The 26845-nt window shown below is 46.5% G+C and overlaps 1 protein-coding gene and 1 non-coding gene across 17 annotated transcripts in view; both read left to right on the forward strand.

Moving 5' to 3' along the window:
* Nucleotides 1–26845, forward strand: part of AGAP1 (ArfGAP with GTPase domain, ankyrin repeat and PH domain 1) — a 558771-nt gene that overhangs the window by 517704 nt on the left and 14222 nt on the right. The gene's annotated exons all lie outside the window — the stretch shown is intronic.
* Nucleotides 1011–1137, forward strand: LOC111774081 (small nucleolar RNA SNORA25). The gene has a single exon (XR_002808924.1). It is a non-coding gene; the product is annotated as a small nucleolar RNA SNORA25 (small nucleolar RNA).

Below are 26845 nucleotides of genomic sequence, written 5' to 3' on the forward strand. Positions count from 1 at the left end.
TAGCTGCAAATCAATGTACAACATCTGATGGGTAAAAAAAGATAGTTATGTTTCTTAAAATAATAATGTTTAGTGTTGGCCAGGGTTTCATGGAAATGTGCCCGTGGCCCCTCCCTCCCCCGCCAACACTGCTGGTAAGAGTGAAAATTGGGAAAACCTTCCTGGAAGGAACTTGGCAATCTGTATAAACAGCCTTTAAAATGACATGCTTTCTGACCCAGCGGTTCTCCTCCTAACATTTTTCCTGAAAAATGCAGGCTGTGTCAGAAGATTTAGTTGCAAAGGTTTTTATCGCGTCGTTGTTCGTAATAGTTAAAAATTTTAAATAAAGCAGGAATCCAAAATAGGTGATTAAATAAGTTATTTACTTTAGTATATAAGTAATGTACATATTTATATCATATAAAATGTATATGTGACTGTAGTACGTAGTATATACAATGAAATATTTTGAAACCTTTAAAAGTGATGCTGCAGAAAATGTAACACAGACAGGTACTCACAGTGTAAGTTAAAAGCATCTTATAAATTAGAATGTATCTTAAGTTGTTAATTTGACTTTCTTAGAAGATGCCTGTGAGCTTGAAGCCTTAGGAGGACCGGGGATGTGCTGTTGGCATGACCAGCATGTGAGTGAGGATGGCGGACTGGCGCCACCCCAAGGGCACACTTGCCTGGGGCCCCGACATCCGCTGGCCGTGGCCCTGTGCTAAGAGCATTGGAGCTGGAGGAGGCATTGGTACTGGGACTTGAGCCACGCAGCCTTGAAACACCCCCTCCCCAGGCCTCAGTTTCCTCTTTCGTAAGAGGACCTGGCTGTTCTCGTTTCGTTCCCGTAGTCTGGGTTAGGGGAGGGTGGTTGGTTAGGGGCCGCATCCTGAATGCCACGTGCACCCACCTGTCTGATTAGTAATGGGATTGAGCTGTATTTAAATAGACTAATTTGGAAGGACTATTGGCAGGTGAGGAACATCTGTAAAATGATGAGTTCCTCAAAAGGTTAAATATTTAGGTCATTTCAAAGAGGGCTTGTAGGACTAAAACCAGGAGCTCTTAGCACTGTGACCAAAGATTGGAGTTCTCCGTAGGATGCAATTGTCACTCAATAGTGCTCTGTTTTCCTAAGGAGATAGAAGATTTAGCCACTCATATCCATGATGGTGATACGGGAAAGTAAGAAATGTCTCCCAAGTTTAAACAAAACAAAACAAACAAACAAGTTAAATATAAACATAGAATTACCATATAACCCAGCAATTCCACTCCTAGGTGTATACACAGGAGAAATGGAAACACATGTCCACACAGAAACTTGCCCAGGAGTGTTCATTCCAGCGTTATTCATAATGGTCAAAAAGTGGGAACACCAGATGTCCCTCAACTGGTGAATAGATAAACAGAGTGGCACATAATGGACTATTACTCGCCGTAAAAAAGGAACGAAGTACTGATTTGTACTACAACATGAACGATGTTGAAAACACCATGCTAAGTGAAAGAAGCGAGCCACAAAAGACCCCATATTGCATGATTCTGTTAATATGAAACATCCAGAATAGGCAGTTCCATAGAGACGAAGTAGATTGGTGATTGCCGGGGGCGGGGACGGAGTCAGAGGGAGGCATCAGGAGGAAGGGCCGTGACTGCTAATGGGCACGGGATTACTTTTTGGGGTGATGAACACATTCTAAAACTGATGATGGTGATGGTTGGACGACAATGAAAACGCCGAAAACCGTTGAATTGTACACTTTGAATGAGCGAATTGTATGGCATGTGAATTATATCTCCATAAAGCTGTTAGATAAAGAAAAAAAATACGCCACACGTTTTAAGTGGTGAGAAAAATAAAAGACAGCAGGTTCTGAAGTTGTAAGTGAAGCTGGAGAAAGTCGTGTTTCCGAGGCAAATGGTAACAGTCAAGGAAGCGCAAGGCATTGCCAGCACTGAGACAGAGGAGAAGGCAAGGACATCTATAGCATCATCAGGCCCTGAAGGCTGCACTGGGTCATTTCTTTGACATCAGTGGCCTTATCCCTGCAGAATCCTGTCCAGAAGATCTAAGAGGCACTCAAGCTAAAAGTGTCCCAGAATTTGGTTTGCGAACTGTCTAGCATAGTCACGGCCTGAGTCAGAGCCCAAATTGTGTACAAGTGGCTTCTTGCTGAGCACCTCCCATCCTGGCTCTGCCGGAAGGATTGGTCCCCACGCTGAGGACAGACTGAGGCTGCCCATGGGAGTTTGGTGTTCCAGCCGTGGGGAGGGCGGGATGTCAGGGTCTGATGGAGTGTTTCTTCCACAGTAACTCTCCCAGAGCCACACTGGGGCTGTGCTATCTACAGACCCTTGGGTGGGTCCTTTTTGCACAGGAGATGCTGATGGAGCCCAGTGACCAGTTCAGCACACATTCTAGAATCTGCAGTGGGCCAGGGGGAGGTGTGAGCCACTGTGGGTGAAACAGAAATGCCACCTTGTCTGCAGTTAACTGACTTTTAACAGCTTAGTGAGGCCATTTGGGCTTATTAGTCTGGAAGAGATTAATTAAAGGGGAGAGTTTTAATAACAGAATAAAGAAGAGAAAAATGACAAGGAGCGGGGGCGGGGTGCTTCCTAACATTGCCTTGGAGTTTCTCCACCACCCAACCCCTTTCAGAGTCTCCGCAAAGCTCTTGGCAGGCTCCTTGGTGGAGCAGGTTGGGGTACCACAGTCATCTACGGCTGGCACGCAAAATCAGAATTTTTCTCAGCTTTGAAAGCCAAAGCAGATTTTGGAATTGTCGAGAACTGAGAGTTGCCCATAGCTGCCAGTGCTGGTGGTCATGATAATTCTCCTTCCAATGGATGTCCCCGGCCATCTCTAGGAGAGAACTCAATACATTCCCACAGGAGGAAAAAAAAAACTCAGGTAACCTGTGGTTTTCGCATTGCTCAAAGAATGGTTTCTTCTCTCCAAGAACAGTCTTATATTTTCCCCTCCGATCTCTCACTCATCATCACTGCTCTGTGCCCAACACTGTCCAGAATTATGATGTGAGCCACATAGCTTTAACCCTTCTCCCTGGGCAAAGGGATTGGAGCTGTCCAGTGCAGTGTTATTAAGAATTCTGCCTCTGCAGAGCGTTTGCATGCTGGTTCCCCTGCTTACCAGCTGTGCGACTTTGAGTGAGTCCTTTAGCCTCTCGGGACCTCGGTGTCCTCCTCCAAACACTGGAGAGGAGAGTGTCTGCTTCATATGGCTGTGCTGAGCTCTAGAAGTGTGTAAAGCCCCTTCCGTAATACCTGGGTCAGTAAACGATGTGCGTCATTATTATCCCCCTGTGCCCAAATTCCACTGGATTTCTACCTCAGCCCTGTTTTGGTAAAATGCCTCATATCTTGATCATCTTCCCAAGGCCTGGGCTCCTGTCTCATTCCCCAGACCTGGACTGGTCCCCTGGACCCTACAGATGGATCTTCAGGTGGGAATTGCCTGTCCCCCAGCCTTGTGAGTACGGTTCACGTCTCAGGCCATCCCAAGACCTTGTATGTTAATGCTGCCTGCTGGACTCGAAATCCTGTGTGCCCACAGCCTCCTGGACTAGCAAAGCCTTCCTGCCTTGGCCTCCCTGCCCCCTGTGACCACCAACGTCATAGCCCAGCACCATCCCCAAACACAGACCTGATAAAACACCTTGGTACCAGCTGGCTGTTGCGTGTATCTGTGACTTGCTTCCAGAAAAGTTAGAGCTGCCAGCTTCCGGAAGAAACTCAGGGCTGCCCCCAGAGAAGGCCGGCGAGACTGTGGAGAAGGTTATGGGCTTCCCGGGGAATAGATTGCCCATGACTTTTGATTTCCAGACAGTCTGTTAGACTATACAGCCCTCCTTCTCATTAAAGACCCAACGACAGTTTTCATTAAGGTTTGTCCTGACGTCCTTGATAATAAGTCACTCCCCAACTCGTCCTTCCATACCAGCTGACTGTGAGAGGGAGCAGCTTGACGTAGTGGGAACCCCAGTGAGAAACTGCAGATTCTTGTCCCACGGGGCCACAGGTCCGTGCAGGTCGCTTAACTTGTCATAACATCAGTGTCGTCTGCAAAGGGAGAGGTTGAGCAGAAGACCACCAAGGAGCCCCTTCTAGCTTGGAAAGTCTGTGATTCTTTCTTCCCTCCCTCCCCATTCATGATCAACTATAAAAGGCTTCAACATTCCTTTACTGTGAGTTAGACCGAATGTAGAGTAAAGACACCGTGTCTAAGAGACTTCTCTGATTCTCCATTTCATCACCCGCATGGTCTCTTCAAAATGGGGCAACTCCATCATCAGGTTAACGGATAAAGATACTGAGGTGCTAAGGCACATTCTGCGCTCTAGGAATGCAATGATCAGGTTTTTTATTTTTTAAACTGTTTATTAAGGTTATGATAGTTTACAACCTTGTGAGATTTCAGTTGTACATTATTGTCAGTCATGTTGTAGGTGCACCACTTCACCCTTTGTGCCCTCCCCCCACCCCCCCTTTCCCCTGGTAACCAACAATCAGTTCTCTTTGTCTATATGTTAACTTCCACCTATGAGTGGAGTCGTACAGAGTTCGTCTTTCTCTGTCTGGCTTATTTCACTTAACATAATACCCTCAAGGTCCATCCATGTTGTTGTGAATGGGACGGTTTTATCCTTTTTTATGGCTGAGTAGTATTCCATTGTATATATAAACCATATCTTCTTTATCCAATGTAATGATCAGTTTTTATCTGGCACGGCACAGGCTGTTCTTAATTTTCAAAAGTTTAAACTCAGCAACTTCAAGTTCATTTTGAACATCAAAAGAGTCCTTTTGTTCTTACTAAATAATAGTCTACATAAAACCTAACACTAAATACAGTAGGTATTTCCAAACCACACTGAACCAAAATAGACATGTGGAAATGTTATGAAACTTTCGTTGAATTAGTTGAATGGTGACACAAAATTACTTCATTGCAAAGTGCTCTCTCAGATGTGGTTTTTATTTGCAATTCTCGTTTTCATTCACTTAACAGTCATCCATGGAATGAACAGGAAGACTTGAGTCCTCAGTGAAAGGAGTCAGACGCCAAAGACCTACATAGTGTATGATGTTATTTCTGTGAAATGTCCATAAAAGGCAATCTAGAGAGAAAGAAAGATTTGTGGTGGCCCAGGTGTGGAGTCAGGGACTGACTGCAAATGGACATGAAGGATCTTATGAGGGTGACAGAAATGTTCTAAAACTGGTTATGGTGATGGTTGCACAGCTCTGTAGATTTGCTAAAAATCATTGAACTGCATACTTAAAACAGGTGAATTTTATGGGATGTAAATTATACCTCAATAAAGCTGTTAGGAAAAAAAAGACTTAGTCCCACCTGCCCCCAACCCAGGGGGGGGTCCCGGTTTCTAAAGAAAACTGAAGAAAACCCAAGACAAAAAGAGGCAACATCAGTGAGAGTTGAAGCCACGAAAGGGCTGCTCTTGTCATAGTGAATGATATTCCAGGCTGGGAGGAGGACGAAGGAATCTGGGCCCTGATCTCTTTTCCTTGCTTTCCAAAGCTTTTTGGGTAAATATGGAACCTGCTGGGGCTTCTTCATTCCTGCAAATGGCCTGAGGTCCCCTCGTCTGCTACGACAGGCCTGTCACCTCATCATGCTCTTCCCAAGCCTCACAGCGTCTCTGACAGCTTCCGAGAGGGCCCTCTGACAGTGAGCACAGGCATGCCCACTGCCCGGTGTGTCCTGAAGATACTGCCAGTGGTTCTAGATTGGAAAGCTTGCGTCAGGGTGATTGGCTCTGAATCTGAAATGTATTTAGAGACAAAAACCATTCAGAGGAAGCCTCAATGAAGACAGCACAGCAGCGGCCACGGGGCAGAGGAAGCCTGGGTAGGCACAAGTTAATAACATGGCGGGCGGTGTTGCCACATCCTCACACAGGCCTCAGGGAGCCCCGAGACAGCTCTGCTCTTCACCAAGACCCATCCTATCCGGTAATGGTCCTCCTCGTACACGTTCTCAGTAAGATCTAGAAAATGAAAATAAGATTGTTTTCACAATCTGGAGAATGTTGTGCTTTTTCCTTAAGTCTTGAGAACATCTGTTTCTTGAACATCTTAAACATGGGCCATAAACCATCCAGACCTTCTCAGTGTGGTAACCAGGATGCCGTGTCAAAGCCGTGACTTCCAAAATGTACTCCTGTGAATTTTAATTCCAGTGACAATAAAGATGTTTCTGGAAAAAGAGGTGTGTTTGAGAAGTGAAGTAAACAAAATTATAGTGGCTTCTTTATGGTATGTACAACTTCCCAAACGAGGAAAGGGTGAAGGCTCTGGACTGTGAACATCCCAGCCAAGTGCAGTGTTTCCCCAGATTACTGGACAACAGAACCCTTCCTGAAGAAATGCCTGCTAAAGGGACCGGCCCTATGGCCGAGTGGTTAAGTTCTCATCCTCCACTTTGGCAGCCCAGGGTTCCCACAGTTCGAATCCTGGGTGCGGACATGGCACTGCTCATCAAGCCATGCTGAGGCAGCACCCCATACAGCAGAGCCAGAAGGACCTACAGCTAGAATATACAACTATGAACTGGGGGAGAAGAAGAAGGGAAAAAAAAAGATTGGCAACAGATGAAATACCTACTAAAGGTCAAGGGCCACATTTGGGGGAGTGACCATGTCCTATGGAGAGCTGAAAATACATACATATACACATATACATACATGTAGGAAAATACATACATATACACATTCCTACGTGTACACATACGTGTACATATACACACACCATACATACATATCTGATTCTACCCCCAGTTAGTGTTTCTGTATTCCATATAGTTTTTCTTTTTTTTTTTCTTTTTATTTTTTTTTAGGAAGACTAGCTCTGAGCTAGCATCCATGCCCATCTTCCTCACTTTAGATGTGGGATGCCTACCACGGCATGGCTTGACAAGCAGTGCCATGTCCGCGCCCAGGATCTGAACCAGCCAACCCCAGGCCGCCGAAGTGGAATGTGCGCACTTAACCGCTGCGCCACCAGGCCGGCCCCTACGTATAGTTTTTCTATGCAAAATTTTTGAAAAGAAACAATGCTTTAAAAACAATTTTAAAGCCTTTTTTTCTGGCTACTGTTACATCGTCAACCTCTTTCCATGTCACTGTATCTTTCTTTTAAAGCATTACTTTTAACGATGTCAGGGTAACTCATCTGACGATTGTGCCTTCATGTAATCACTCACCTTTGGGCACTGGGAATGTTTGCAACAAAATACTCAAAGAATGTTAACATGAGCCTTTGTGTGTACATCTCTGAGGGGCTTCGGACTAATTCTTTTCCAAGGATGGGATCCAAGAGGGAACCTAACTAGATCAAAGGTTGTGGACTTCTTGAAGAATTTAATGTGTCATTTCAATGCTCTCTAGAAAGGGTGCCCCCCTCCGACATGCATCCTTCCTTTCTCTCCCTTCTTCACCCTACGCCCCTCGCCCCCATGAAGCCAGCCCGTGTGTCACCTCCAGGCTCATGATTCTGCAGCATCTCTTTGATTGGGTCACTTCTCTACTCTCTAACCGATACAGCAGGTTAGAGTCAACAGCATATGTGTGTGGGTGCCCACACGTGTACAGGGATAAAGAGATTTATTTTAAGGAATTGGCTCACATGATTGTGAGGGCTGGCAAATGTGAAACCTGTAGAGCAGGCCAGCAGGCTGGGAGCTGAGGCAGAAGTTAATGGTGCTGTCTGAAGGCAGAATTCCTTCATCTTCAGGAAACCTCAGGTGTTTTGTTCTTAAGGCCTTCAGCGGATTGGGTGCGGCCCACCAACGTTGTCAAGGGTGATCTCCTTTCCTTAAAGACAACTGATTGTGGATGATCGAATCACTGGATGCTGCAGCCTGCACAAGTTGACACATGAAAGTGACCATCATATCTGCCGTGGCTCTGACTGCCAGGAGAATTCATCCCAGCAGAAGCTACCGGCTGTCCACCCTGGGGGCGCATTTTATTGGCCTTTCTGCCTTTTAAAGGATAATCTTCCCGGAAAAGTATTACTATAGTGACATCTTGAACAACTTAGTGGTATTGCCTGACCCCAGATGGATTTCACACATTTGTGGCCCCTACCCGGCTCCTGCGACTTGATGCCTTTATGGACTGGACCCAGTGTGCCCTCCGGCCCCCTTCTCCCTGTAGGATTCCTATTCTTCAGCCAGACAGGTTGCTCTACAAAGGCTCCTGCCCTGTCTCATGCCGTCGACCTTGCTCATGCCCTTCCGTCCACCTGAAATGCCCCTCATCCCATGTCCTTAAATGAGGGACCACACCCACTGCCTTTCCTTCCTCACCTCCAGCTCTGCCTTTGTTCCAGCAGAAGGTCTGGCCACATATGGTGATCCCAGGGCTTGAGAGTGAGGTCCCAGTCCTGACCTCATGAGATGCCCAGACATCAGACATGTCCACACTCCCTGCTTGGGGCCAGGCCTGGCATCCAGACAGCAGAGTGCCCTCCTCCTGCTCTGTGCCAAGCACTATGCAGCCCCTGGGACACCATGCCTGCCCTCAGGGGTCTTGCAGCCCAGAGGAGACACGGACATACTAAAAGCTGCTTGGTAATGTAATACATGCCAAACTGCAGCAGGAAGAGGAGAACAGAAGTGAAGGAGGCTTCACCGAGGAGAGAAGGGAACACCAGACAGGAAGCTGGTGGGACAGGGAGAGGCTGCTGCAGAGAGAGCTATAGAAGAAGGTCCCAGCACAATGTGTTCACATGTATTTTACTGCTGGTGAGGATAACATTCCAGACAGGGGTTAGCAGGAAGTGAGAAACTGTGATGGCTCTGAGAGTTTTCCTAATGGCAGGTTAGCCTGCCACAGTTCCATGGAGCTGGTCCATGAGACTCCTGGGTCAGAGATGAAGAAAAGCTTATTACTCACAGCTGTAGGGGTAGCCAAAATATTAGCATCGGTGTCACTTCCCAAACCCCCAGCTCCTATAGAGTGATTCAACTAGGCATCACCAGGCCTGGTAACAACTGCACCCACAGTGGGCTGCATTGCATGAGAGGAGCCCTCAGCTCAAGGAACCCGAATCTTTTATAATGGGCAGAGAGCACATTTGCCTTTGCTCCAAGCAAGACATGTCTCTCTGGTCCAAGGCTGTACCCTAGGCAACATTCTCTGAAAGATGGTTGGAAACAAAGGCCGACAAGCCTCTGCAGGAAGACGTGCAAGAGACCCCTGAAGGACTGTTTTCCAACAAGAGGATGGGAGACAGCGTGGGACCACCTCTTTCATCAAGTCTTCAGTCTAGATTCTTCAAGAGTCCAGAACCCTCCTTACTCAGGCTAGGAGGGCAGTGGGGAGGCCAGTGTGCAGCCTGACAAGTTTGGGGGCCTGTGGAGTCCCCAGGCCAAAGGCAGAGAAGGTTTCCCAGAGGCTGCATGGCCACGAGGCACTGACACTGCCAGATATCACATTCAGTGGGCCAGCTCAGCAAGGCCCACCACCCTGTGCTTTCTTGTACATTTCATCCAGTCCTTCTTTTCCTGAGAGTGGGGATATTAGATTCCTACTGCTTCTGCACCAAATTACCACAAATTTAGTAGCCTAAAGTAACACAAATTCATCATCTCACAGTCTGGAGGTCAGAAGTTGAAAATGGGTTGACGTGGCTGTGTTCCTTCCAGAAGCTCCCGGGAGAGTCCATTTTATTGCCTTTCCCAGCTTCTAGAGGCCGCTGCATACCCTGGCTCATGGCTCTGCGTCACCCTGACTTCTCCTTCTGTCCTCACATCTTCGCTGACTCTGAGCCTGCTGCCTCCCAGTGATATTGCCGTAGGGGGTAACATCTTCCCAGGCTCTGGGGATGAGGACATGGACATCTTTGGGGAGCTTTCATCCATCTGCTACATGATTCTGTCCTCTCCAGACGCTGTGACCCATATCATCAAACCCCCACTACAGTCGCGGCCCAGGCTGCATGCTTCTCTCCTTCCAGATGTTGTGGTTGTGGGCCCATCTCAGTCTGGGATGCAGATGGAGCCATCTATTGGAAGGAAGGCCATGTAGACTCAGAAAGAGGAGGGTCCTAGGCTCAAATGAGGATGCTGGTCGAGAGGGCTGGGTCCACCTCAACCACCCATTGACCACCCAGAGCCTCAACTTTCTTATTTAAAAAAAAAGATGAGAATAGCAGTCTTGCCCTACCTACCCACCAGATTGTTGTGAAGCTCAAATGAGAAATGCCTGGGGGTGCATTTCTGAACTAGACCACATTTAACATTTTGCCATTCTGTATGTCACATTTTTAGAGCTATAGCATTTTCTCCATTTGAGAGCTTCTCTGTGTGTCAAGATTGGGGTAAAATGTGGACCAGTTACCAGGCAGGTGCCACATCTCTTGGTCAAAAGCCACCAAATCGTTCGTGAAAAGTTCTCCAGTCGAGATGCGTAACTTCCGCCTCAAAATAGATTAGTCGGGAAAACATACGGATTGTAAAAAATGTGATGTTTCTGTCTGCTTCAAGTTCTGCTTCTTTTTGCAGGGCGATTATCTGTATAAAATACTTTTTACTTTTAAGTAGAATCCCATTGCTAATGAAACCGTGTTTTGAACTTGAAATTTGTTATAAAGAAGAAAAAATGTCATTATCCAGAAAAGCAGCCATCGCTCCCACATTTGCTGGTCTAAATAGGATATTCCTTTACTAGGGGAGATGAAAGCGGTCCCCTCACATCAGCCTATGAAATTATTTTAGAATTGAGTTTTAATCCCTGGAACGAGGAAGGGAAACGGAATCCTCATATAGGTTCCATGCATGGGAAGTCAAATCTGAAATTTAGAGATAGGATACAGAAGATAGCTCGCCTAGTCACTAATCCAAAAGAAATATGAAAAAAGAGTTGTTTTAATGTTGGAAAAAGGCAGCTTGAAAGGTAGGGCTTCCTTCCTGCAGCTTCCCCCGGTGCCCTTTTCCCCTGATCACATTTGCTGGATGTCCATTTCTGTAAGTTTTCCCTCTAGAACAAACCTATCATTTTTCACCGCGGGATATTTACGGCTTCAATCAGTGCCAAATTCAATTGGCTTCTGATCTCATCGCTGGAAGTTATGGATGCAGATATTATTTGCACTGCGGTTAATTATGGAGCAATCAAACTTTGGCTTTTCCACTGTAATTTCCTCTGCCAGCTAATTTAATTAATCACCCCCAGCTCAGCTCTTCCAGCTGCGACCAGCAGGGTCATTAATTAGGCATGTGGCGGTAGCTCACCGACCGGGTCCTGCTTCGAGGCTGCTGCCCATTTGATCTCTCAGGGAGGGAGAGATTTTCCGAAGCACCCAGGCAGGCTTAGGGGCGGGGAGGCATTGCTCCGTCCCCTCCAGAAAGAAAGATGATTCTCGACAGGCCTGTCAGGGGCAAACAGCTTACCTGCCGTGCTGGTTGGTTTATAAAACTCGCCGAGTTAGAGAAAGAAGCAACCTCACCTTCTGTTTAGACTGGCTCATGAACTTACAGAAGTGGCGGTTGGCAGTCACCTTTGGTCTTGGGTTTTTCAATCAGCCTATGCATTCCCAATAATGTAGACGTCAGTGTGAAGAGCTAAGTTCGTTGTATGTGTGTCGTTTCCCTTACGGGCTCATTACAGCAATAATATGACTTTGGAGGCTGGCTTTTTCCCTAGAGGAAAGATTAAAGGATTGGTTTGGGTCTTGTCATAAGAAAGTGACTGTTTTTGGTGGGCATCAAAATGACACCTTCATGCTTCAAATGATCCTCCATCTGCTTTGCTTTGAAGAGCCTCTTTTCGATCGGTTACCAGCTTACCTTACTGCATAGAAAGCACTCGTTACTAAAAATCATCATTGGGAGTCCATGTCATAGCGTGTGTGTGTGTGTACACGCATATGTACAGAAATAATCACCCAAATTCAGGAGGCTTTCTTATGATTATCCTTAAGTAGAGTTTCTTTTCTTATAATTATGTGGGCTTTTTTTTTGACTTAATATATTCCATAGGAAGATTTTTGTAAAATGTATTCCCTTGGAAGATTTTTGTAAATACTTTAAAGAAACTGGATATTTTAAGTCTGATATTTTTTTTTTTTTTGCAAAAGGATAAATTGATGAACAGGTGTTTTCAAGAGCTGTAATAAATCATCCGAGAACAAGGAATGTCTCTTCTGAGATCCTCTCCGATGCCCTGCCCTCAATTAGATGAATCAAAGAGATAAATGTGAATGCGTGTGTGCACACGCACATACACAGGCACACACAGAGGTTCTAGTTGAGAGGGAGCAGGGGGGTCCAGCTCGGTAATTAAAGGGATAATAAGGATGCATCGTGTGCCAGGTGGAAGGAAGTGTACAGAAGAGCTCAAAGTCTGTAGGGTTGATGTGTCTGGTCAGCCAGGCAGGAAGCACCCCCATCATAAAACCCCCATGGCCTGTAAACACCAAATTTCCCTCCTGCAGGGGAAGGGGGCTAGGCGGGCCCCAGCGGGTAATGGCTCTGAGGATGGGTCCCTTTATTCGTGCCTTCCTGCAGAGGAGGGGTCTCTGCTGCTGCCGCCTTCAACTTAAACAAGTGTATTCAATCTTGACGGCCAACCCCGTGACCCGCTGGCATATTAAAATTTAAATGCATGGTACATCCATTCATTTCACGCTGTAAGGATCGTTCTGGAATGAATTGTAAGTGGAGGTTTTTCCATAACATTCCTACTCTGCTGTTGGGAATGTGGAAGATTCTTGAGAACTGCAGAACAGCCATCATGCAAAGGACTTCTGCCTATTTCTCTTCTCCAAAAAAAAAAATGTAGCAAGGAAAAAAATGGATTAATTTTTCAGTCGTTTTCTTGTCATAACCTCTGTTTAGATTTAAATAATTAAAACCCTGAAACAAATCCATCTTCCTTTTCGTAACTCACAGATCAACTGTCAGAATTTTTGTTTACCCAATTCCATTACTGCCTGAACCAGCCTGTACATGTGGAGGGGGAGGGAAAAAAAACCCACTGATTCTTTCGGGAGAACTCAGAACACTAAAGTACAGATCAGAAAGTATGGTGATTTCTGCAGCTCCCCCAACCCGTGTGGATGGAGCTGTCGGGCCGAGGAGACTCTGCAGGCCTACTGTGTTCTTGCTGTGATGTCTCTAATGCTGACCTCACGGCCCCAGCGCCAGTGTCCATTCATCCCCACTGTCCCCACACACAGAACCACAGACCCCATCCCAGATGGTAGTACCAGCTCATATATATCCCACAGGCTTGGCATGCTGCACCGGGCCCAGCACGCTTCTTATTTTTCTCTGCCTCATCCCCTGACAGCCCTTACTGTCAATGAAAAGAAGTGTAGCCCTCAAGTGGGGGATGGGGTATGCTGCTGGAAGAGGGGTGCGCAGACCTAGGGTATGACCAGGCCCCTGCATCGTTCCCCGAGGGCACCCTGCGGTTTTCCAGGCCTGGGGAGCTGCCCTGCTCCGTGGGCCACCCCAGGATGTGGTCCAGCCGGCTTCCTTTGTGAAGGCATGCCAGCCCCCGGAGGAGGGCTCCAGCAGGGACAATGGCTGTCTGTCAGGGATAACAAATCCCATATCCTGGCCTTGGGTTCATTGGGCCCGGTGGGGTGGGGTGATGGCAAAAACCCTGAGGACGGTTGTCATTTCTCTGCTCTTCTCGCAGCCTTGGAACAGGAGAGAGTAAAACCAGCCCTAATCTCCTTTTTTTCCCTCTTTCTTCTTAGAAACAGGCCCTGACAGTCCGAATGTTGGAAATAATTGGATTCTAAATTCTAATTCATCTGTAAAGTATTCAGTGATTAAATTAGCCTAATAGATATTATTTCTTACGTGGCTGCATAATTTTGCCCTGATCGGATCTCTGGGGCACTGACGTGGCCCCCAATTTACTGTTGACGTGAAATTCTCAGCAGGCCAGACATAACTCTCTGCCTTCCTCAGTCTGTTTTCCCAGGTTAAAAGTTAAACTGATTTATGTCTAAAGAATATCACCTTCCCGCTCAAGTGCAGTTGCACCGTGTATATTATTCTTTAAGAAGAGCAGTGGAAGAAAAATATTATTTTACGTAATTTTGAATCCCCGTTTTCTATTCAGGAATGGAGAGATATACTGACCTCTGAAATTGTGGGCTGCACTTCTCTTGTAGATTGCATGGGTTTTTTTAATAGTTAGCAATTTTATCACAGTCAAGCTTTAATTGTCACCCATAACATAGATCTTATAAGTGTGAATACAGCCTCAAAATTTTAAATATCCTTCAGGTACAATTTTAGCAAGAGCATCTTTATTTTTTTCTAGAGCTGGTTAAATTCATGGCCAGGAATGAGGGAGTGGGGGAGGACCCTGGAGTTACATCTTCTGCCTCATTTCTTTATTTCTTCACATGAGTTTAATTTCTTCAAGTATGTGCCCCCTCCTCTCCCATCGCTTCCCTCCCCCACCCCCTGCCCTGCCTCCCTCCCCAAATCTGCAAATAAAATTTACGGCTCCCTCCCTCGTTCAGTAGCTGGAAACAGCTGGTGGGTTTTGTGTAGCGACTGAACAGTGGGGGAAAAGAGTTTTGGGCAACACTCGGGAAACCCAGGACCGAGGAGGTAGGTGGACTCAGGAAACTGTTTTCATGAGTAAATGAAGGAAACAAAGGCCGCTCAGCAGGCACAGGAGGGACACACACTCCCTCTGAATAGCTCCCTAAAAACAGAGCTGAAAAGGAAGAAGGCCCATTTGCTTCTGGGAATCCAATAAATTGTTTCAGGAAGTGAAAGTCTGTCCAGGCTAATGGAGCTGTGATTGACAGCGCTTCTCATTATGGAGCCCATCAGGGGACGGGGCATTCAGTGCTATTTAGGGGGCGAGGTGGGAGCGAGAGGGAGCCAGAGCCCAAGGTGAGGGGGGTGGGGGGGTCATTCTGTGTTCCTTGAAAGAGTCGTGCACCCCTGCAAACCCCCCACCAAGAAAAGACCACAGGAAAAGAGAGCGCTGTCTTTTGGGAGCATTTACCTTTTCTGTCGTTCCACATCCCGCTCACCATTTCTCACAAATCTACTGCACCATCTTCCTGAGAGAGCCTGTCCCTGCCCACAGTGCCTGCCGAAATGGCCGTGCAGCATCGGACGGGACTGCAAAGCAGACTTCTCCAGGAACGGCCGCCTAAACGGCTCATACCCATCGCTGACCAGTTTGATGTTCTGGACAGTGATCCCCCTGGAGCATGGTAACAGGACCACCCAGCATTTTTAAAGGCTTTTTTCTACACACTCGTGGTGCTGTGGACAATCCGTTAAGGCCAGTTACAGGGGCGCTGTCTGTTAGATGACAACCAGAGACATCGTCGTTTTCTTCATCCCTGTAGGACCAAATCAGAGGAAGTTGACTTCTGTTCACCTAGATTGATTAATTATTACCCAAGACTCCAGAATGGGCTCTGGAGGGAGGGAGATCAGCCATGTTTGTGGGGAGGGGGCATTATGACCGTCCTCTGTGGTTGAGACCCTGACCTGCTCGAAAGTGGAGAGACCTTGAGGGCTGGTCATTTCACGGGAGGAGAGTGACCGGACGTGGCAAGTCGGATTAAACATCAGCACCAAGCACAGGCAAGGGTTAGGGACAGCGTATGAGACATGCTCAGTGTCACCTACCTGGAAGGACAGGTCTTAAGGGCTGATTGTCCAGTTTGTTGATGTGGTGGTCTGGCAAGACCCCGCTCTGGGGCAAGAGAGACCCTCAGCCTCCGTGATGGTCATTTCACTTCCAGAAAGTTGGAGAGCTCCGCTAGTGTTCTTTGCTTTTGAACTTTACCCATGCTGGTCACCCCGGGACCTCCAGTGACGCCCGCTCTCCTGGGTCCCAGCCTTACCAGGTCTTGGGGGCACCTGTGAATTAACCTGACGACAGATGGATTAACAGGAGAAAAGACATGCAAATTTATTAAATTTTTGTTTTATTTGCACGGGGGCATCAGAGAAAGAAGTGAATGCCAAATGGATGGTGACATTTGACAGCTTATATGCCATCTTCATAGGGGAAAGGAGAGGGAGAAAGGCCACTTATGGGGGAGCAAATGGTTTTTGCTTCCTAAAAAATATAAGTAATGATAAATGGGCTCTTAGGAGAATGGATGGGAGATATGATTGTCTTGATAAAGTGGGTCTGAGTGTGGTGCCAACTTCTCATCTCTCTCGGGATGAGAATCCGTCTTCCCTGGTTGGTGAGAGTCTGGGAAGGGAGGAGACTTATAATTGAGTTCTTTTCCTGGAGAACCTGTTGGTGGGCAGATAAGGATAGTTCAGAGAAAGCCTCTTCCTGATTTGTTGATTCTCAGATGTCCTCAGCTCAAAATAATTCTAGGGATGAGTGGCATATTATGATCTCCTCCACGGGGAACTGGGCATCAGTGGACAATGGGGTCCTTTATTAACCTTCCTGAGAGTCTGTCAATATTTTCTCTTGGAAATGAGCAGAAGAGAAGTTTTCCCCTACAGTGCTTCAAAGGAGTTCACGTGCACACTGACACAAAGGCCGGATGACTGGCTCTGCTGGAAAACAGAAGGGCCATCAAGCAACAGACACACGTGGAGTTGGGTCTGATGTTGCCAATCCCTGTGACCACCCTCTTGAAATGTCAGGTGCTTCTGGGGCACGTGGCACTCGGCTGCCATTTCCCAAAAGGTGGCCTTGGCTCTTGAGTTACCAGATGGGGGGGATGTCTCAAGGTTGATGGCTCTGTGAACTTTAAATATTTGTCTCCGTGATTCACAGGCTGTCCGCACACCATAGATGCTCTCATGTTTACAGTTGCCCTGTGCGTTCTTAAGCTGCAGGAAATAGTGTTCATTTTTCATCTGGGTTTAGCTACACTTTACATTTTGTAAACTAAATCCAGGGCTGTCTGCGTAGTAAAAACCAAGAGTACATGGACTCTTTCTTACTCAGTTTGTTTTGTCCCTGTGACTTAGAGCAGCTTATTCCACACATGCAGTTCTCTTCCCATTGTGATGTGTTTATTTCTCCATCTGCTTCTCTTCACCTGTGGCCCAGATGCTAACAGTGCGGTGCCTAACTCCTAGTGAGCGCTCAATTGATATTTCTTGAAAGAATGAGTGCCTAATAGAGCATTAGATGGTGATGGTAATCAGATCAAATTCAAAGAACTCACCTCAACCAAGAAAAAAAACGACTGTCTGTTTCAAAGTACAGAAGTGGAAGGGACGTCAACACCCATCACCTGGAGGAGTAGGGACTGTACTCGGGGTGCTGTGCAGAGCGGGAAATGCCCAGGAGGAACAGGTGCAAGCTGGACCACTCCCATGGGTGGCAACATCCACGTCCGCTTTGTACATTTCTACATGGTTGACTTTTTCTCAAAGAGCATGCACTTCTTTCGTGATTTTTTTTTTTCCTTCAAAGAAAACATACAAAATTAAAGCCAGTCTAGTCCGTTGCTTCAGTGCAAAGAGCAAACTTCCACACTGGTTCCCTGGGCAGATCTGTGTGTTTCCTCACTATTCCAAAATGGGCAAATTTACCTCCCAGTTGCCAGGACACAGTCTCTGTTCAAGCAGAGGTACTTTCCAATGACTGCATGATGGAGATGAGCGTGTCCCAGGCCTCGAGTCCTTGCAGAAGAGTATGTGGTGCCCGACTAGACATAGTGATACCAGTCAACTAGAAGGTTCTCTGACCGCCTGTGTCTGGTGGGGAATCCCAAAGTCTGGAATGAATCTTGTTCCGTAGAGATTTCATGCTCATCTCAAGTCCTTGTTTACCACTGGAGAACAAAGAGAAGTTTGCATAGAAGAAAAGGAAGGTGGTTTAACCAGAAAGGGCCTCAGAAAATTACAGATTCCATACAGTCAGCATTAATATGCTGCTTTTTAAACATATAAATGGAGGATTGAATTGCGAGAACATCGGCAATAAAGAGTGCATTTGTGGAATGATAATCTGATTGGCGTCCCTGCCTTTTGAATGGCTGACGAGGTCTAATTGGCATATAACGCCCTATAAATTTATTAGCGTGCCTTGCCTCTCATTGGTGGACCTGCTACTGTTAACCACCAAGAAATTACCAATTTTCAGGAGTTAGTCACTCAAGGCGCACTATAACTAGGTTTCAAAAAAAAAAATCCACGCTGCTCATGTTATAAATCAGCCTTATGCCTGTACAGCAGCTCTCCAGCTGCAAAGTAGGCACTTGGAGAGGGAAGTTGGGGCTATGTGGGGTAGCAGGAAAGAGCCCGTGTTTACAGGAAGCCCACTGCTTCTGCTCACCCCTGCTCCCCACGCCTCTCAATTTCTTCACCAAGACCACTGGCGCTGTCTTATTCACACGTCTGCCAGCCCCAGGGCTTCAGCTGCTCAGGCCAGCGACAGGCTGGGGAGAAACTGCAGTGTTGCAGCCACTGGCATCCAGGACTTTGATGTTCTTACTGATACATTCAACCCTCAGGCATCTCACACAAGGAGGACTCATCCACCGTCTTCTTTCAGGAGCATAATAGAAATATTCAGCAGCAGACATAATTACTTCAGTTCCTTCTCTCTGGTGTTTGAGACGTGTACTCCAGAGTCACAAATTAGAAAATAATATTCACATGTTTCTTCTAATTGCTAACAGATTAGCGGCATTTTTTCTTTTTAAATAATTTCCAAATGTGCCCCAGCGAGACTGGGAAGGGACCGGAGAAAGGTGTGGAAAAGCAAACTCGGCTTTGCCAGGCAAGCGAGGGGCCCCATTTTGGCCAAGTCCTCGGACCATGATGTGTGGGAGGCCCCTCTCCTGCAGCGTGTATTCGGTTCAGATTTTTGTTATTTTCATCACTTTTTTCCTGTTGAAAGTCAGCAGAGATGGGACTTCATATTTTCTTTCTGACCAACTTGTAAACTCAAACCTCACTTCAGTATATTTATGAACACGATTTTGTTTTTTATCGAGGTCAAATTGGTTTACAACATTATATAGATTTCAGGTGTGCATCACTGTATTTTGTCTTCTGTATAGACTGCATCGTGTTCACCACCAAAAGTCTAGTTTCCATCCATCACCATACACATGTGCCCCTTTACCCTTTCCACCCTCCCCTCCCCTCTCCCCACCCGGTAACCACCAATCTGTTCTCCCTATTTATGTGTCTGTTTATCTTCCACGTATGAGTGAAGTCATACAGTCTTCCTCCGTCTGACTTATTTCTCTTAGCGTAATACCCTTGACATCCATCCATGTTGTTGCAAATGGCATAATTTCATCCTTTTTTATGGCTGAGGAGTTTCCCATTGCATGTATATACCACATCTTTATCCATTCATCCATTGGTGGGCACTTGGGTTGCTTCCAAGTCTTGGCTATTGTGAATAATGCTGCAATGAACATGGGGGTGAAGATATCTTTCCAAAGTAGTGTTTTCATATGCACACATTTTGTTTGTCTTTGTTTTGTTTTATTTTGGTGAGGAAGATTAGCCCTGAGCTAACATCTGTGCCAGTCCTGCCTTATTTTGTACGTGGGTCACTGCCACAATATGGCTGAGGACGAGTGGTGTAGGTCTGCTCCCGAGATCCAAACCCATAAACCCAGGCCGTTGAAACGGATCGCATGAACTAGACCACCACACCACGGGGTGAGCCCCAGGAACACATTTTTTGATCCCTGCACACGGTTTCTTCAGTCACATGTTTTCTACACACACACACATTTGCAGATAGGTGCTCTTTTTTATGTCCCATCTGCTTCTGGAAACAAATTTGAAGTCTCTTGTGCCTCCGTCTGTCCGAGAATTTTGGAGGGACGGACACGGAGGTTGCACTTGCCCTGGGTCCCCCCGGATACCACGCTCTAGTCCCAATTCAGAGATGTCACATTCCTCTAAATCATAAGGCTGCTGACAACTCCTTTTTCATAATGGAATTTGCTTTTATCAAATATTGTCTTAAAAAATTGGTGGCTTCGACTCTGGAAAACAGTTTGGCAGTTTCTTATAAAACTAAACATGCAAGTTCCATAGGACCCAGCAACTGCATTCCTGGGCATTTATCCCAGAGAAGGAAAAACTTAAGTTCACACAAAAACCTTTTTATTAATATTCATAGCAGCTTTATTTGTGATAGCCAAAGACAGGAAACAACCCAGATGTCATGCAGTGGGTGAACGGTGAAACAGCCTGTGGCACATCCGTACCATGGAATACTACTCAGCAATGAAAAGGAATGAACTATCAATATACACAACAACGTGGATGAATTTCCAGAGAATTATATTGAGTGAGAAAAGCCCATCCCTGGAGATTACATGCTGTGTGATTCCATTTACGGACCATTCTTGAAATGACAAAATTATAGAGATAGAGAACAGATTAGTGGCTGCCAGGGGTTAGGGATGGAGAGGATGAGTGGGAAGGAAGTGGGTGTGGTTATAAAGGGGCAACCGGAAGAACCCTGGTGATGGAGATGTTCAGAATCTTGACTGTGGTGGGTACGGGGACTTACAAGGGATCAGATTGCATAGAACCAAATGCATACACATGCAAATGGAAATGACCACAAGTAAAACTGGAGAATCTGAACAAGATGGATAGATTGTGTCAACATCAGGACACCTTGATTGTGATATTTACTACAGTTTTTCAAGATGTTACGAGTGGGGGAGACTAGCTAAGGGGTGTGTGGCATCTCTCTATATTATTTCTTTAAACTACATGTGAGTCTACCGTTACCTCCAAATTTAAGTAAAAAAGTAAAATAAACGGTGGCTTCAATATAAAAAGAATCCTAGGCTTCTTAGGGAAATGGCACATCCTAGATCTGAGAAAGTACAAGGTGGGCCCAGAACACGCTGCTGTGCCAGAAAGCATGAAAGCATGAAACCATCAGGGACGAAGGGTGACATGTCAGATAGAACAGGAGGCAGCTCGAAGGGGCTCCTGCTGGCCACACCTGGAACAATGTAAGCATGAAAAAGAATAATGTTGGTAATAGATCCTATGACACATTTAATTTTTTAAAAGTCTGTGGCTCTATGGTAACACTTCAAAAAAGGAGCTGGTGGAGGGTAAGGCCGTTCTTTATAGAAAATGCCAACTAATAAACAGAGAAGGAGTGAGAGAATTGGAAATCTCCGTCTTGTACCCAAGAATGTAATAATTGATTCAGTGGGGATTGTCAACGCACGGTACAACGCGTTGGGCAAAGGTCTTCAAGGAACAAGAGATTGGCCATCTTAAGGCATCAGCCCCCAGGAGCCTGGTTAGTTATACAGAGGAGAAGGTTCTGGACAGAGGACAAGTCTGGGGGCCACTCTTTAATGACATGCTCAGCCTCAGGAGTGGTACCGTCCCCAGTCTGCACCTCCTGACATGATGACGTGGGGGAAGGACATGGGACCTGTGTGGTATTCTCACTGAAAATATGTGACCCAAATTGAATCAGACAAAATAAGATTGGGGGACATTCTACAAGAGAAATAGCCTGGACTCCTGAAAAATATCAGTCTAATGAAAGACCAAAAAAGGGGTGGGTTTGGAGGGGACTCTTAGGTTAAAGAGATGAAAGATACAGGATGACCGAAGGGAACATGTCCTCACTGACTGACTCCTGGTTTGGAAGAAAAATTCAGCTGCACGTGATATTCTGAGATCACTTGGGAGAAACCAAGTCTGGACCACTGTTGTCGATAATATTAATCTCAGGTTTCTTGAGTAGAATAGTATGGGCCATCAAGACACAAGCACTCAACTTCAGAGAATCACTCGGTGGTGTCTGTGTCAGGGAACAAGAGAGCACTCAGACCCTGGACTTTTTTCAATCGTGGTACAATATCCATAACATAAAGTTTACCTTTGTGATCCATTTTAAGTGTTCAATTCAGTGACATTAAGTGTGCTGTCACTACCATCATCCCCAGAACTTTTTTATCGTCCCAAACTGAAACTCTGCCCATTAAACACTAACTCCCCCTTCACTCCCCCTTAGTCCCTGGCATCCACTGTTCTACTTTCTGTCCCTATGAATTTGACTACTCCAGGTACCTTGTGTAAGAGGAATCATCTAATATTTGTGTTTCTGTGACTGGCTTATTTCACTTGGCATAATGTCCTCAAGGTTCATCAATGTTGTAGCAGGTGTCAGATTTTCATTCTGTTTTAAGGCTGAATAGTATTTCATCGTATGGATGGACCACGTTGTGTTTATCCATTCCTCTGTTCGTGGACACTTGGGTTGCTTCCACGTTTGGCTCTTGTGAATAATGCTGCTATGAACGTGGCTGTCCACATCTCTCTTCAATATCCTGCTTTCAGTTCTTCTGGCTGTGTACCCAGAAGTGGGATTGCTGGATCATACAGTAATTCTGTGCGTAATTTTTTGAGGAACCACCATACTGTTTTCCCAAATTCTAGATTTTTGACGCATTTAAATAGCAAGTGATGGCTGTCTCGATAAAATCCTTTTTTCAAAAAGCCTGTTTGAGGGGCTGGCCTGGTGGCGCAGCAGGTAAGTTCACCTGTTCTACTTCATTGGCCCGGGGTTCACTGGTTCGGATCCCGGGTGTGGACATGGCACCACTTGGCAAGCCATGCTATGGTATAAAGTATATATAAAGTATATACATATAAAGTAGAGGAAGATGGGCATGGATGTTAGCTCAGGGCCATTCTTCCTCAGCAAAAAGAGGAGGATTGGTGGCAGATGTTAGCTCAGGGCTGATCTTCCTCAAAAAAAAAAAAAAGGAAAAAAAGAAATTCCTGTTTGAAAGACCCTCACATCCTAATGCATGAGGATGGGGAGGAAGGACCTGCCCTGGTCTCCTGCTGGAGCAGCAGGCGGTGCCACCCTGGGCAAGGCCCTCTGCAGGGAGGGGCTGAGTGGATGGGGCTTCCCAGTGGGAGATAGACAGAGGGTGGCTAATTCATAGCTTTGTCGAGTTAAGGACATTAAATAAATCATTTACTGTCACCAGCACTTCATAAAAGGACATTTTAGCATCCAGAAGACAGGAAGGACATAACATCAGAAAAAGAACCGCCCTGCAAATTCCTAAATTTAGCTGTATGAAAACCTCACTGCGTGGTTTCCATTTTGCCATTTATCAGCAGACTGGCCATAGCTTTGCCACCAAGTGATACTTGAAAGCAACTGGCCTACCCAGGACCAGCTGGAGAACTTGTGGGGCCCAGTGAAGAATCAGAATGTGGGGCCATTGTTCAGTAATTATTGGGAATTTGAAGACGGCCACAGTAGAACTTTAAACCAAGCGTGAGCCTCTTCTGAGCGTGGGGACCTGCACAGCTGCAGAGGTTGCATCCTCATGAAGAAGTCCTCACTGAGGTCTTCTCTGTGCCGGTGCTCTAGGATTCCCTCTCCAGGAAAAAGCCAAACAGAACTTTAATGTTGTGTTAGCAAAGACCGTGACATTGGGCAAACTAAACCCTGTGTCAGTTGTGGAAAATAACACATCACCAGTTTCTGCCTCCTGACCCCATTAGTTAGATAGAGGTTTGGTGATTTTAATGAAAGAAGTTAACTTTAGCTTGTTAAAGAACGATGCTTTCCTTGCTCTAGAAAAGTCATGTGTATACTCATGATGAATTATTCTCAAGATCTGTTCCTCTACTCCATGACCAAACTTTAAAAAAATAGTAGCTGGTGGAGATGTACACTTGAGTCTACTATTTCTAACGTTTGAGATTAGTTGAGAAAGAACAAACAGCTATTATTCGTTTGTTGGGTTTTCTCTGAAAGGGGTATCTAGTCTTTAATAAATTTCCAGTTGTCTTTACATTAGAGTGGAATTCATCTTGGCTGGTGCAAATAGTCGCCAGCAGGCCATCCCCATCCTAAAGAAGGTGAGTGCCAGTCAAGGTGACCACCAATCCAGTTAGAGTGTCTTTTAGCATGTTTCTACGTTTTCATATTTTGAAAAAAGTTCACAAGCAAGTTCATCTTAAATGCCTTTTCCATTTGCATACCCTCTGGAATGCTCTTCCCCTTTTAAAATCTGTTTCATTGTTGTTGTTATTGTTTTGTTTGTTTAGCTGTTGAGGAACCGTGGGGCTATTCCATTCCCCTCTTCCCCACGCCAAAATTAAAGGGAAAACTGCGTTAAGAAGATTCTTCATATTGTTCAAAGTCAATAGTCTTCTGTCTTTAAAAAGACAATATTTCCAAGGACTGTAGTTCTTAAAGCCACTTGGCAGTTTTTACTAGAGATCTACTCAGAGCTCTCCATCACTTTCCAAATGTGTCGCCATCCTATAACCCGCAGCCGTCTCTCTCTCTCCATGTTTAATGACCACTTAGCCAACAGGTCTTTGAGGAGCCACCAGGTCATGCTTGGCCCTCTGTGATCACTCCATCTTCTCCCTCGATTTTTCGTTGAGGAAGAGCTGTGGAGTTTCCACTCCCTGGTGTTTAAAGGGCACTGGTGCACGTCCGGCAAAGGCTTATATCTATTTTACAGTATTCTGAGCGGAGGAAAAGGGCCATTTCTCTTCCCTTATCTGTTTATGATGCGATATGTTGCAAAGCTGTTCCCATCAGCCACTGTTATGGTGAACTTAATTCGCTGTGATGGGGGTCCTACCGCCAGGGCTACCTCGAGCGCCGCCGAGGAGCATCCCGTTTCATGCCACATTACGCAGAATCCAAGACCGCCTCACTCGACTGGCTCAGGCTCCCTCTCACTTGGCACAGATTTATCGGGATTTATGCTTGAAAATAGTTGCTGGCATTTTTTCTCACGTGCAAGAGCAGAAACATCCAGTGTGTGCACGTGGCCACTGTAGCTTGGCTACGATTGCTATGTGAAAACACACACTCAGTTTGCAAATTAATTCACAAACTTAATTTGTCAAACTAGCTTTGTGCAGAATAATAAAGGCGTCAGCGCAGAAATTCCAAAGATAAAATATGAGTGCGAGTGGAAAATGACAAGAAGGGAGCACAGAGACGCTAAGAAAGTTCATGAGTCAAGGTGGGGTAACTAAGGTGATCTTTCCTGTTAACTTCCCGTGTTTCATTGTGTTGTTTACAATAGATTAGAAAATAAGAGGAAATATTGAAAATAAAAACATCTCGGCTGCTTCAGGAACAATCTGGATGTTTTGCCTTTCTCTAATCATATAACATGTTTTCAGAAATGATTTTCTTAAGGGCTAGATTTTGCTCTCAGCACCCCCCGTCTGCCTCCTCTCCACCTTCCACCCTCACCTGCCCCCTGCCCCCGGCCTCCTGGGCCCCCCATTAACTGTCCCCAGCTCTGTCCATTGCTCCCGGAAGACACGGCCCCCCAGGCCCTGCCTCCCCCTTGACCCAAACCCACCCTTTCTCATCTGGCAGCCTCCTAAATGGGCAGGTAAAGGTTTGAGACGGGTGGGCCCTGGGGCTAAGCTGTGATTCCAGGGACTGGAGAATAAACAAACATCGGCAGGTCCTTGCACCCTGGGGTTAATTTCCCATGAATGGAGCCTGAGAAGGCAGTTCAGGTCACTCAGCAGGTGGAAGGGTGAGCCTCTTGTGGGGGCCACATGCTGGGGAAGTAAGTCCACCTTCCTTTGTCCCCATGCTGGTGGCAGGAGGATGGCGTCTGCGGGTCAGGCAGGAGTAGATCAGGAGGACCCATCAAGGTCTGGCCTGGAGACTCGGACCAGGAGAGGCCGCGTGGCTGCCTCTTCCTGTGGCAGTGAGAGCGTGCGGGGTCCCGAACAGTTGGTTAAAAACTGTGAGTAGGGGGCTGCCCTGGAGTGTGATGCATTTTATAGATTTATTTTGTCCAAATGGAAAGTTCAGCCTAGGCACGCCTTTGAGTAGACCCAGTGAGAGGAAGGCCCGAGTGGACCTCGGGCCCACCAGTGTGGGGCTCTCCAGTGCTCATGGGGCAGTGAGTGCCTTCTGTTCCATCATTGACAACTACCTCCCAAGCCGAAGTCCCTCTGGGGCCTGGAGCTTCAGAGTTGGCAGGCCCTTAAATCACCCAGCCTCTCCAGAGGGGACACCAAGGCCCAGGAGAGGGTGGGCACTTTGCCTGGGGCCCCAGGGCCAGCATGGCCTCCCAGAGAGGCCTGGGTCCATTCTCGCTGTGAGCCTGCAGCTTTGTGAACGCCTGGCAAGCTGGAGGCACCTGACAGCTTGTCGGGTTGGAGCTGGTTTTGCTCATTCATTGGCCTGAAGTTTCTTCACTCCCAGGCCGGCGCAAGCCAGGGACCCGCCTGACACCTCCTTTATCCCAGGTTGGAGGTTTCAGAGTAAAATCTCCATAGGTTGCCTCGAAACTTTAGATGGTGATTTACGTTGTTGCTTGGATCCTGGGGTATTTTTCTGCACACCCTGGTCAGGTTCTGAACCAACAGGTGTTGGCAGGTGCCCAGTGCTGGTGACAACCTGGACCTCAGACTCAGGTATAAGAAGACCACGCTCTGCTCATGGGGACGGGCGTCTCGTCTGGTGCCCTCTGGGATGACACAGGGCTGAGCCCGTGTGCCAGGGCGTGCACCTGAGCAGCGCATCTCGCCCTCCTGTGCCAGACTTAACTACGACTCATAGAAGTAATAAGCCCAATACGGTTGACTTTATTTAATTAATAATGATCCTGCTCTGTTCTTCCGAGCTCATAAAACACCCTCTGGGGTTGGCAAAAACACTCATAATATTGATCAGAAGTCAAGCGGGATATTTATTTGGTCTTTGCCCCATGAGCATAAATCCTTGTCCGTTGCCTCCTGCTCTCTGCGTGCAGGATTTACAGTGGCCGGTTTCTTAAAAGCTTTCGGTAATTAAGGAATAAATACCCATCGGTCTTTGTTGGCCCCCCACAACCTGCCCCCTAGCAACGCAGC

Source organism: Equus caballus, chromosome 6 (assembly GCF_041296265.1).
Source record: "Equus caballus isolate H_3958 breed thoroughbred chromosome 6, TB-T2T, whole genome shotgun sequence".
Classification (NCBI taxonomy): Eukaryota; Metazoa; Chordata; class Mammalia; order Perissodactyla; family Equidae; genus Equus; species Equus caballus.